We start from the raw sequence: 11,363 nt of genomic DNA, 5'->3' as shown, positions 1-11,363 counted from the left end.
CTCCGTATGCAGCAAGGAAAACACCACAAACACAGTACGTCACAATGTTTGTACGATGCATTTGATGAAGTTGATTCCGAGAATTTCACGCCAACCTCTCCATTTTATCTCTGCAAATGGAAGTAGAGGGGAAAAAAGCACGAATTAAGCGTACGATCGTTTACAACCCCCCGAATCGACCCCTCAGCTCGATCCAGTGTTGGGCACACGGTAATCATTTTATTTATTCCACGAAGCCCCGTAATCCAACACCCCGCGCACGATTGTAGATAATTATTTACGCTGCTAAGCTGGTCGATCACGATTACAAACACACCGCGACGGAAAGGGCCATCAATGTTGCCATCACGAATCAAATTGATTTTGAACCAGCCGGTGAGACTCCGGCTCACATTGCCACCCTCCAATTTAACAACGCCACTCTGATTGATTTCCATTTGCGTGGAAATCTTTTAGCATTTTAAACGGAAGCCCACTGCAAGAACGAACGTGCCAGAAAATGGGCTTCGAACAACCGCCAGGAGCTGCACGTTTCCTACCCCCAACATGGAAATAAATATCCACCCCCTTAGGCTTAGGGAAACGAAATTGGAAAATGGCACCATCGGTTTAGGTTTCTAGTTTCAGTTTTGTGGCAAGCGCCGAATGCCGAACACAATGCTTTACCATTCGCGGTCGCACTTGCCAAACACACACAGACACACACAATTGTTGTGTATTTACTTTGGGAATTTGCGATTTTTACTCAACCGCGTCCTGGTGGAAACGAGGCAAGAAGACTTTTGAAATCGCGCTACGGTGAAGTTTTCTAATTCCAAAGTTCCGCAAAGCGAGCGGAAATGACCATCGGCAGCAAACGGTACGGGATGAAGGCGCGGCTGATTGATGGGTCGACCGTAACACGCTGTTCGATGAGATGAAAGATTTGATGGATAGTTAAGATTTAAAGCATTTTGTGTAGAACCTTAACATACACACCGGGGTTCTCCCCCGGAAAATAATATAACATAAAACGTCGGGTTCTTGGGCGCCAACGAACGGACGGTCCTGGCAAAGCAAATGGCGATCAGACAAAACTCGTGAACGAGCGCGCGCAGGAAGAAGGGGAAGGGGAAGGCAAAGAAAAATGTATGTTTCGATTGCCATTTTTACGAACGGCAGTGGCAGTACACCTTTTGCAGTAAGCACCGATTTATACCCGGGCGTCCTGTCCTTCTCCCAGCCGTACCACCGCACACCGGAGCTGCAAATGTGAGAAGCAATCCATCTACTGATTGGCTTCATTGACAGATATCATTTATTTTGCCACCACCGTACCGTACCATACGGTTGGAGAGCGGAAACGGAACTTCCAATACCGTTGCGCTGCCGAGTGATAGAAGAACAAGAAACGTTCGGATGGGAACGATCATCCATTAGTGCCGGGGAAAGCCGGATAAGTGCAGACGGTGCTAGACGATGCCAGCGCACTGTTCGCGCCCGGCGGCAGAAGAGAATACGATTACTTTTGATGAGTTTACAGATATGTTTAGGGCTTCAAATCATTCTAGGGCTGTACATCAAAGTACCAAACGTGCACGATTTGTGACAATCAATCATTGTGGATGGATATTATGAACATTTTTTTAAGTTATATCTATCCATGTTGGGTTAATTAAGTAGAAATGTGTAACTAAAAGCATATCTATATACAAATTCTGCTATGGTGTGAGAGCGCATGTGAGAGCGATTGATTGGAGGCCTACTACGATTAGTTTTTTTACAAAGAAATTTGTATAATGCGACTATGCAGAACAAATTCTGACCGACCGCCCATAATTACTTTCCTCTTCTTGCTATTTCGTACGCCGGACGCCATATTAAGCATTTGCTTTTAATTTACTATAATGTATTCTTTTAAAAAGTCACACAATTTGTAGAACAAAATTAAGTGCAAAGTAGGAAGTCGACTCTGTGACTTTCAAGTATAAACGAAGTTATACCAAAATTCGACTTACGCGGATTTTTCCCGGGTTATATGTTAACGATCCTCTATAATAGTGTATCTCGGGGACAGCCTGTGCATGAAAAGAAACGGTTTTGACCACTTCCGCTGAAGTTTCAATTATCAACCCTGTTATATCAACCCAATTATAGCATAACTGCACAGTGGTTTCAATGCAGATATTGATCCCCAATAGACCCGTTGTCTAGGGTCCTGTAAGTATTGTATTCCTGTAGGATATATTTGTTGAATTCCATGCACTGAAACTGTCCTGCTGACAAAGCGTCTACACAATGGAATTCATTCCCTCAGACGACCTGGAAGTTGTTGGAAAAATCTCAATCTTTAAAATCGATCATTTCAAAATTTCAGTTGGAAATAACATTTAGCTTACACTTCAGAACTAGTTGGGCTACCTTGGACGAAGAATCAAACAGGATATTACATAATTGCGCCATCTTTTCACAGGATGAATATAACAAAACGTAAGGTTTAAGTTGTTGCGGGATATGTTTCAACCTGGAACAGCATTTTACGTTTATTCTACAACTTCTGACTCGATTGGAAGGTTAAAGTTAATAATCATTAGTAAACATGTTCTCAACTCTAAACCAATTAATCACCAATCAACAATCAGAATCAACTCTAGGCGATCCCGGGGGTATCAAGAACAAAACCAACTGGACACAATTTTCCGACACTCTCCAAATTTTAATCTGCAAAGTTCCGTAACGAGTTTGACGAGTAACAAATAACGATGAAAGTATTGATTGGACACAGAAAAACTTGACACCAAAAAGTGTCATAACGTCTGCTCAACGCACTACGCCCTATGCAACGAAAGATAAGCCACAAAACGATTGCATGATGGCAACGATTAAACAATGGTGTGCCGTTTCACTGAGCATACCCTCCAGAACACATATTTTGCCCTCTCCGTTGGCCAGCATACAACCATCGGAGGCGAACGTATTAACAACCATTGACTTTGCGAACAAACTGCTACAAAGCGTTTCTGGTACGCTGTGTGAGCTCTGTCTGTGCACCGCAGCAGAATAACGTATCGTTCCAAGAAGCAGGGAAAGCATCTGACCCAAACAACGATAAATATTACACACGAGTGTGCTACAGGATTTTTCCCACCGTCAAGAACACGGCAGGGAGAGAGAGACTCGGCAATACGGCGGCCGAGGTGTGTTGTTTCGATCAGTAATTATTGGTGACATTTGACCGAAAACCTATTCATTTCAATGTGTGTAAAGTGTGAAACTGAAATATGTGCTTTCGAAGGCAACATGGCAGCACACAACCCACATTTGTAACGCGGAGTCGAGGAGGTTCCCTGGAGGAGCTATAGAGAATACAGCTGAAGTACGGCACCTCACACCTCACAGACGACCGACGACGAAAGAAGCAAAAACTGATCGGGCGAGAGAAAATGTTAGTCCAATCGTTGACATCTCACCCATACGCTGAAACCCAACGACCTGGAACCGGAACAAACCCCGGATCGGGAGCGGGAAGATGGTGCGGAACACCACGTCATGGAGATACTCCACCCCGGCAGCTAGTGTTGGGCAGAAGCAGTACAATCTGAAGAAAATTTCGTGGCCTCGATAACGAGCAACCATCAGGACCGGCTCGGCTCGTGGGCAAGGCTCCGCCCCATGAAGACCGGCTCCTTGAGGACCGGAACGAACCGGCACAGAGCACTACGAATTGAGTTTTGTGGCATTTGGAGTAGCTGAAAATTTACGATAGTGGCTCCGGAACTTGATGGGTTAACTCAATTTTGTAACGTTCCGGCTCCGTCTCCCAGTTACCCTATCTATCTTTCTCTATTCCGCCTTCTCGAAGTGTCAGCGTGTTGCCAGCGCCATCCAGTGGAACGCAAAAGCAAACGAATCATCTCGAGAAAACGATGCACCCTTTGCATTTCGTCCGAAGCGATCGTGGCCGGGTGGAGATCTCGGTGCATCCGGACTTGCCCTGAAACAGCCTCGACCTTTCCCATGGTTGCGTTTGCTTCCCGACAAGGTTTTGCGGAACCGATGCGGAACCGGTGCACTGAACAGTATAAAATGTTTCCACCCGTCTGGTCCACAATGTTGCACACTCCCGCGAGGAATCCCGGCGTCTGGGGTTTAGAAAGAAGTGGACAAAAAAATGTACTGAATCAGAGGAAACAAGCAAGAAGTTGTGTGTTTCGTTACGGCCAGTAAAACGACCGACCATCAGCATATCTCTCTCCGGGGAGCACGGTCAATGGGGAAAACATACCGGTCAGCTTTGGCTCCCAGGGTGGAAAGCTATTACTCACCGACTTCTGGGACTGCTGTGCGTCGTGTCGTCGTCGTCGTCGATTTATTCGAAATAAATACCCTTTTCAAAGTACAAGGACAAGGTGCGATGGTGGAGCGGTTCTGGCGGATACAAGTTCCGAGCGTTGGAATCCTTTCAACTGTGCATCTTTTAAACACATGTAACACTCATGATAGCTGGGTTCTCAATGGTATTCTGTGTGTGTATGTATCCGTTCCGAACCGAATGGTCAGTGTTGCCTCCCTTTGCAACTCCAACGATTCCGATGTCGATAAGTAATAACGAAAGAATTCGATCTCTACAGGCAGCAGCTTTGAAGGCATCGTCAAACTAATCGTTTACAACAAAGCATAACTAAATTTTTGCTAATTTGAATACATTAATTAACAGCTTTTGTAGAAGGAGCGGGGCATACGTTGACCCTTTGTTCACTTGGGAGTAAAATGACATTACGCGAAAGTTTTTAGTACAAAATAGTAGAATATTACGAATTTGAAAGGGAAATTATAATTTTTGCTGCTGAATTGTAACAACATCTTTTATCGGGCAACCCGAGAACAGCCTTAACAGGTGGCAAGATAGTCCAATAATAATCCTATAACAAAATGATAAGAGGCCAAAAATAATCCAATTATTGTCTGATATCAATATTAGTCCAATATTAGTCCAATAAGAATCCAATAACAGCCAAAAATGTCCAAAATAGTCCGATAACAGTCCGAACAGTCCGACCGCAATAATACTCTATCATTGGACTGCTATTTTGCTCTGATCGGACTATTATTGGACTTTTATTGGACTGTTATCGGGCTCTAAGCGGACTACTATCGGACTTTTCTTGGACTATTATCGGGTTCTTATCGGACAATTATCAGGCTGTTCTCTCTCTTCTTGGCTTAACGCCGTACTAAGACATGCCTGCCATTTCTGATTTACCAGACTTATTTTATCAAATAGCCGGATAGACAGTCCTTGCTACGGATGATTGGTCCGGTCCGATCGTGTAAAGACCGGTTCCACTGCCATCATGCCATCGGGACTATTATTAGACTCTGATCGAACTGTTATTGGACTATTTTTGGTTCGTTTCGGACTATTATCGGACTGTTTTCACACTTTTATCGGACTGTTATCGGACTATTATTCTTATCGAATCATTATCGAGTTCTTATTGGACTATTATTGGACTATCGGGCAGCCCGATAAGGCTGTTATCGAGAAGCCTGTTAAAACTGTTATCGGGCTACCCGATAGGGATGTTATCGGGCTGCTCGGTTCCCATGTGAACACAGTGTGCACATATTATGGCACCCATATGCACAACCAATGAAATCTTCCGCAATGGCCAACTTTGGACACCAATTTCCAATACCAGCCGCAACAATGATGTCCGTTGCATCCGATTTTCCCGCCCCCAGAGTTTTGGGGCTGGGTTGGCTAGATAAATATTATTCTATATCCAGTTGCGTCATCATGTTTGACCGAAGCTAAAGCAAACATTCGAATGAAATCTTCACGCACAGCAACTGTAAGTTCAGGATGGAGCACAGGGGGAAAATCTTGGCCACACACCTAAATCCTAAAACCCTGGAAAAGGACACAGGTTTCACTATTTCGCAAGAGCAGTATATTGTGTGGACATAAGCTACCCAGCACGTACCGTATAGCTTCATGCTTCGAACTCTCTCTCTCTCTCGCGCACCCTCCGGTTGAGACGCTGGTACTCGTGACAAGTGGCCACATGTCTGGTTTTAAGGAGTTACTCGAGAAGCTGTTTTTGTCCAACCGATCACAAATATGGTGTTTGTCAAATACACACGATTCCAAGTGGATGTTTGTTGCTATCGATGTCGAAAACGTGTCCAGCCACTTCAATAATATGCTGCTGCACCGCACACCTGGGGCTAGTGCACAAGCGTGCACATCCAGCTCCGAACGGTGTACCGGAAGCACACATTGCCTAAATGTGTCCCACTTGAAGGTGCTTCACGGGTTGGAAAATTTTTATCCCAAAACTGTGCAACCTGTGCCCCTTCCCTCAAGCTATCCCACTTTAAGTGATAACACTCAGCCCAGTTCGGCCCAGCCACGACCACTAAAGCGGGCAAAGGTCACACAGTCTCAGAACGGGGTGGAAAGATAAGCTAGATGAAGCAGCAAAAACCACCCCAAAGCGTGACTTGATTAATAGGTTCACCTGCTCTGTAGCCTGGCGGTGCTGAATAGTGCTGTTTTAATGTGTGATAATTATTACACTAAGCTTTCTGGTAAACTGTCCGAAGCGACTAGCAAGAGCACACACACAAAAAACACCTATCCGACAAGTACCGAAACGAATTTGTTCCACGACAATGGCGACCTCTTTCACTCTCATTGGCAAAAGCGTCCAGCGTCCAGTTGGAGTTAGGGTGAAAAACGGATTATCCCGGTATCATAATTTATCTCACTGCCAAGAGGTACAACACACGGACGTCGTCGTTCACGAAGCATAGTAGAGAGTGGTGGTGGTTTTTTTTCGTCCTGCTGATCTCCTCCGAACCTTCAACATTCAAAGAAGCTCTACAACTCCTTTATAGCTTACCCGAGGATTCCTACACCTACTACTACTACTTGCCTTGCAGGGAAGGAAGCCGTTGGTTTTATTGGGATTGTTTGTTTTTCTTCGGAACAATTCACATTCCCACACTTCCCGATGGGTGTAATCGCCAGATAAAAAAGGGGTTCCGAAACATCCACATCCCACAAACGAAAATTAGGACACAGCTGTGTACGCCACAAAAATGGGCTAGAACAAATCCCTGAATCCCATATTAAGACACCCCACCCGGAAACGGGAACAGCAAAACCTTTTTCCGTTAAATTATGACAGTATACGTTCAAATAGATTGTCAACACTGGTCAAATTGAGAACCCGGAATGAGGGGGAAGGAGGTGCACCCCAATTGGATGGGGGGGGCGCAGAAGCAGAAGGTGAAACGGACATGCAGAACAGTCGAACAGTCGTGTTGACACACTGGGATAAAACGCTAAGAAATGTTCAGAGAACGTGTCCTTTCGGATGACAGTTTGTATTGCTTTTTTTCCTCTTCTGCTCTCTCTTTCTCTCTTTCGCCCAATAGCTCGTTAAAAAAAAGAAGGCGCCAACTGCGACCCGGAAACATCAAATGCAGGAAAGTGAACGAGATTGACTAATTAGCTGGTGTTAAGAAACCGACAGAAGTGAGCAGTGAGAATAAATTAATTATATCCTGCACCATCGGAAGAGCCCGGGTGCTGGACGAAGCCGAGCCGTTCGGTGAATTTTTGCCGTCATTTGTGGGCCCCGCTTGCTTTACCAACGCTCGGGAAACGCGACGGGCGCGAAATGTTTAACCAGCGGTCATGGAAACCCCGCACAAACCACCACGCCGGTGATTCAACCCCGGATTCCGGCACGAGCGGGACGAGATTAGTGATTTTCTTTCATCCCCCGTGCCTGGAGCATTCGTCGGTAGTTTCTTGCTTCTTTGCCAATACCGATCCATCTCTCTCCCCCTCTCCCTCTTTTCCTCCACAGAGATGGAAATAGGTTTTTCTACGAATTCGTCCAACCGCGCAAGATGCTGTTCACGGTGTGGAGCGACACAACAACCGCCAAAAGTGGGCAACAGCGCACGAAGGCGAGATATTTGTGCTTCCGGGCGTTTGGCACTTCAGCGTAAACCGCAGGTTAATGTAGCGGAGCAGATTAACTTGGATTGAGGTGCGATGAGTGTGAATGTTCCCTTAGTATGAGCACAAAACGAACAGAGTGGGAAGGGTGGGCTAAATCATTATCGCAAATACAATTGGAACTGTCGCGCTGGCGAAAGGATTAATTGGTAAATTAAATACATCTGCACGGAAGAATGACAAATCACGAGGGAGTACGAGTGTCCTTTTTGTTTCGCGTAATGATGATGGTCGCACTGGAACAACTTTCGATTGTCTGGATGGTTCCCATTAGTTTTGTCCTGCGGGATTCGATCTCTTCTGGATGCACCTTCGAAAAGAACAGACTTTTTGATCACAAGTTGATTATTTCTAGCAGAATAGAATTTCCTTGAAGAATTATAAAAATCCAAGAATTATAAGTCCAATTTCCAAAATCGTATAATATTGTTCTCCAACATAGTCTAGGAATTGAGCAATTGAAGAGTAGCTGATATCAAGACCTCTGGATTAATGGAAGAATCACACGCTTCCTAATTTAACGAATGTCATTTTTTCCGGGATTCTCTTGAATATTCTCGACATCACTCAAAACATCTCTTCCCATATGGATATGGATCCCAATATAGAGAGCCTTCGAAAGATAAGTATTCCCTCTTTGTATCTGAGCACCAGGCAATTCAATTTTAAGAACCTTTTGGTCTTAATTAATCTTCTAGAACTATCTAACACTGGCTGATGGTGTGTTCGAGCACCTTCCAAGGAGATTACATCAAGGCTCTTCTTCTTATGCAGTTGATGATTAGTACATGATCTTCCCTTTCGGCATTGCGATGATCAGGGAGATCGATACGAAATCTCATCTAGAAGTTGTCAGCTTCATCAAGAATATATTCTTCTAAACTGACTGGCTTTGACAAAAAATCTTTCAACGAAGTAGTTATGCTAATAATTTAAAGACCAGAACAATCACGAAACCCCCGAAACCAAATACCAACGTTTGTCAATGTAGAATTCATAAACAAAATTAATCACTACAAATATCTGTATCTGATTGTCATCTTAAATTAATTCGGTTTGAAAACCATTCAACTCGGAATGAAACCCATTCATTTCCCATTCATTTTCGTAAAATGCTTTGTTATGTACCTGGACTGTCTTCTCGTCCAACGCCACACGCTCAACGATCGCCTCATTCGTTGGCATGTGTTGTTACCAATTTTTCGTTTTACGGAAATCATGTACCTATTTTGTGCGAGAAGATGCCCACAACATTGAAGCTGGTTTTTCATTATTCGGTTCCCCCTCCATCCCCCGTTTGATGGCTATATCGTTCAAACAAGAGCTACTTTCATACATTGTACACAGCCTCATCAGACTCACACTCAACCGCGCTATCGTGCTTCACCATCGTGCGCATTATTTTCGGTTCTAGTGTTACAAATTAAGAGGAAACTTTACATCTCACATTACCAGTTTGTGTGCCCGTGTCGAGAGTACTGCCAGAACGTGGGGGAGGGGGAACTCCATTTTTACTTCCCGGCGTTCGGAACCCAAGTCCCAAGCGGGAGAGTTCGGTTTACACACCGTGCTGTGCTTAGCTTGTTCGAGTACTGTCGATAGCACTGATGGGACCGGTATCATAAGAGCAGTTGTTGCTGTAGTAACCGAAGAGTAGTGCTGGTGCCTAGCACTAGCCTCCATTCAAACTCCGATGAAACTCTTATCATCCACCGGATTCGTATTGCTGCATGCAACAACAACAACAACAAAAAAAGCGGGAATCAACGAACTCACCAACTGACGTGCTGTGATTTTTTTTATCTCTCCCGCCCCTTTAGCACGGTCGCTCCCGCTCGCTGTAGTAGTAGTAATAGTAGACACCCCGTGTAAGCAAAACTTTCATTGCTAAAGGAAGCAAAATCAAGCGCACTGTGTGCTGCAGCCGTAAAAAGCGTACATCACGCGTCTCCTTTTGCAGGGTTTCTCCTCCATTCCAGATGTTGGCGGGGGGAAGGACAGAGCGGCAAAAAGGGTACGGAAAATACGGAGCAACATGGCGCGATAAACGACCAAACAAGGGAAGGAGAGAAACAAAAAAAAACATACATGCACATTTCAAACTTTGTCTTATTTACGGTTATTTGTTCCGATATGAGCATGCAAAAGCATTCCCAGCAGCTGCAACAACCCAAAAGCTTTGAAGCAACAACTCCCCACCATACTGGGTCGAAGGAAGAGAGAATCGAAGGGTAGGGCGAGGGGTGCACCCAAAACCCGGAAGAAACCACCAGCTGTATTTTAATACCACACATACACTTTTAAACATTTTTTTCATCCTTTACTTTTCATCTGTGTGTGTGTGTGTGTGTTTGTATGTGGAGTTTTTATTTTTGTACGATTTTTCACGCTTCTTTTCCCCTTTTGCAGCATCCAAGCATGAATTGTTCAGATCGATATTTTGCTTTTAATTTTACCGGTTTTTGTTTTTATCAACCCCCCGGTCTCTTCCTTCTCTCCGATTTACTCACCCAACCGTCAGCTTCTAAAAGCTCCTCGTGTTTGTTGAATATTTTTGCACATTTCTTCCCCTTCCCCTTTTTCTGCACCGTTTATGTTCATATGCTGCTGCTTTGGGCTGGGGTTTTTTTTTCTTTTTCGTGTTTTTTTTTTACTCTGTGTTCACTGAATTTGCACGGTGGCTACTTTGCGGAGCAGTTGCGGGAGAAAGCACCCGGGTGTCGAAGCGCTTGCCGATACTGCCATACAAGAAAAGGCTGGAAGCCTACAATACAACACGCCGGATTCCATGTTTCTACCTTTTCAAAGCTGAAAGGGGTGCTGATCACGATGGGTGTGGGTAGGTGTTTCAGATTTCACAGGAGGTGGGCAGGGGGGAGGCTAGCAGAAGGGGACAGAAACAAAGAGAATTAATTATTTTTCAAATTTGTTGTTTAACAACATAGGGGGTAGGAGATTTTTCAGACCCACAAACACACACATACCCACACATACCCACACATACACAACGCATACAAAATGGAGGAAGAAGTCATTATTATGTTATATTGTCAACGGGTGCAGTTTGCGTGAAACGAGACAAATATGGTGTTTTGTCGCTTTTTTTTCTCTCGTATAGTTGTAGCAATTTTTTTTTCAAAAACTACACACATAAAGGCGTATAAATACTATTTTTCTTTAAATAACATAATTACCTTTCGGTTGCGAAAGCAGCCCTGATGGAGATTTTCTGACCAAAATTACACATCGGAAAATACATTCGCTCGGTTTAGAAACAAAATAGCAATTGAATTATTTTTTTTGTATTAAATGCAATAAAAAAAATTAGTTAAAGGTTAAAGTTACC

Source organism: Anopheles moucheti, chromosome 3 (genome assembly GCF_943734755.1).
Source record: "Anopheles moucheti chromosome 3, idAnoMoucSN_F20_07, whole genome shotgun sequence".
Lineage (NCBI taxonomy): Eukaryota > Metazoa > Arthropoda > Insecta > Diptera > Culicidae > Anopheles > Anopheles moucheti.
Note: the sequence above shows the minus strand (reverse complement) of the source record.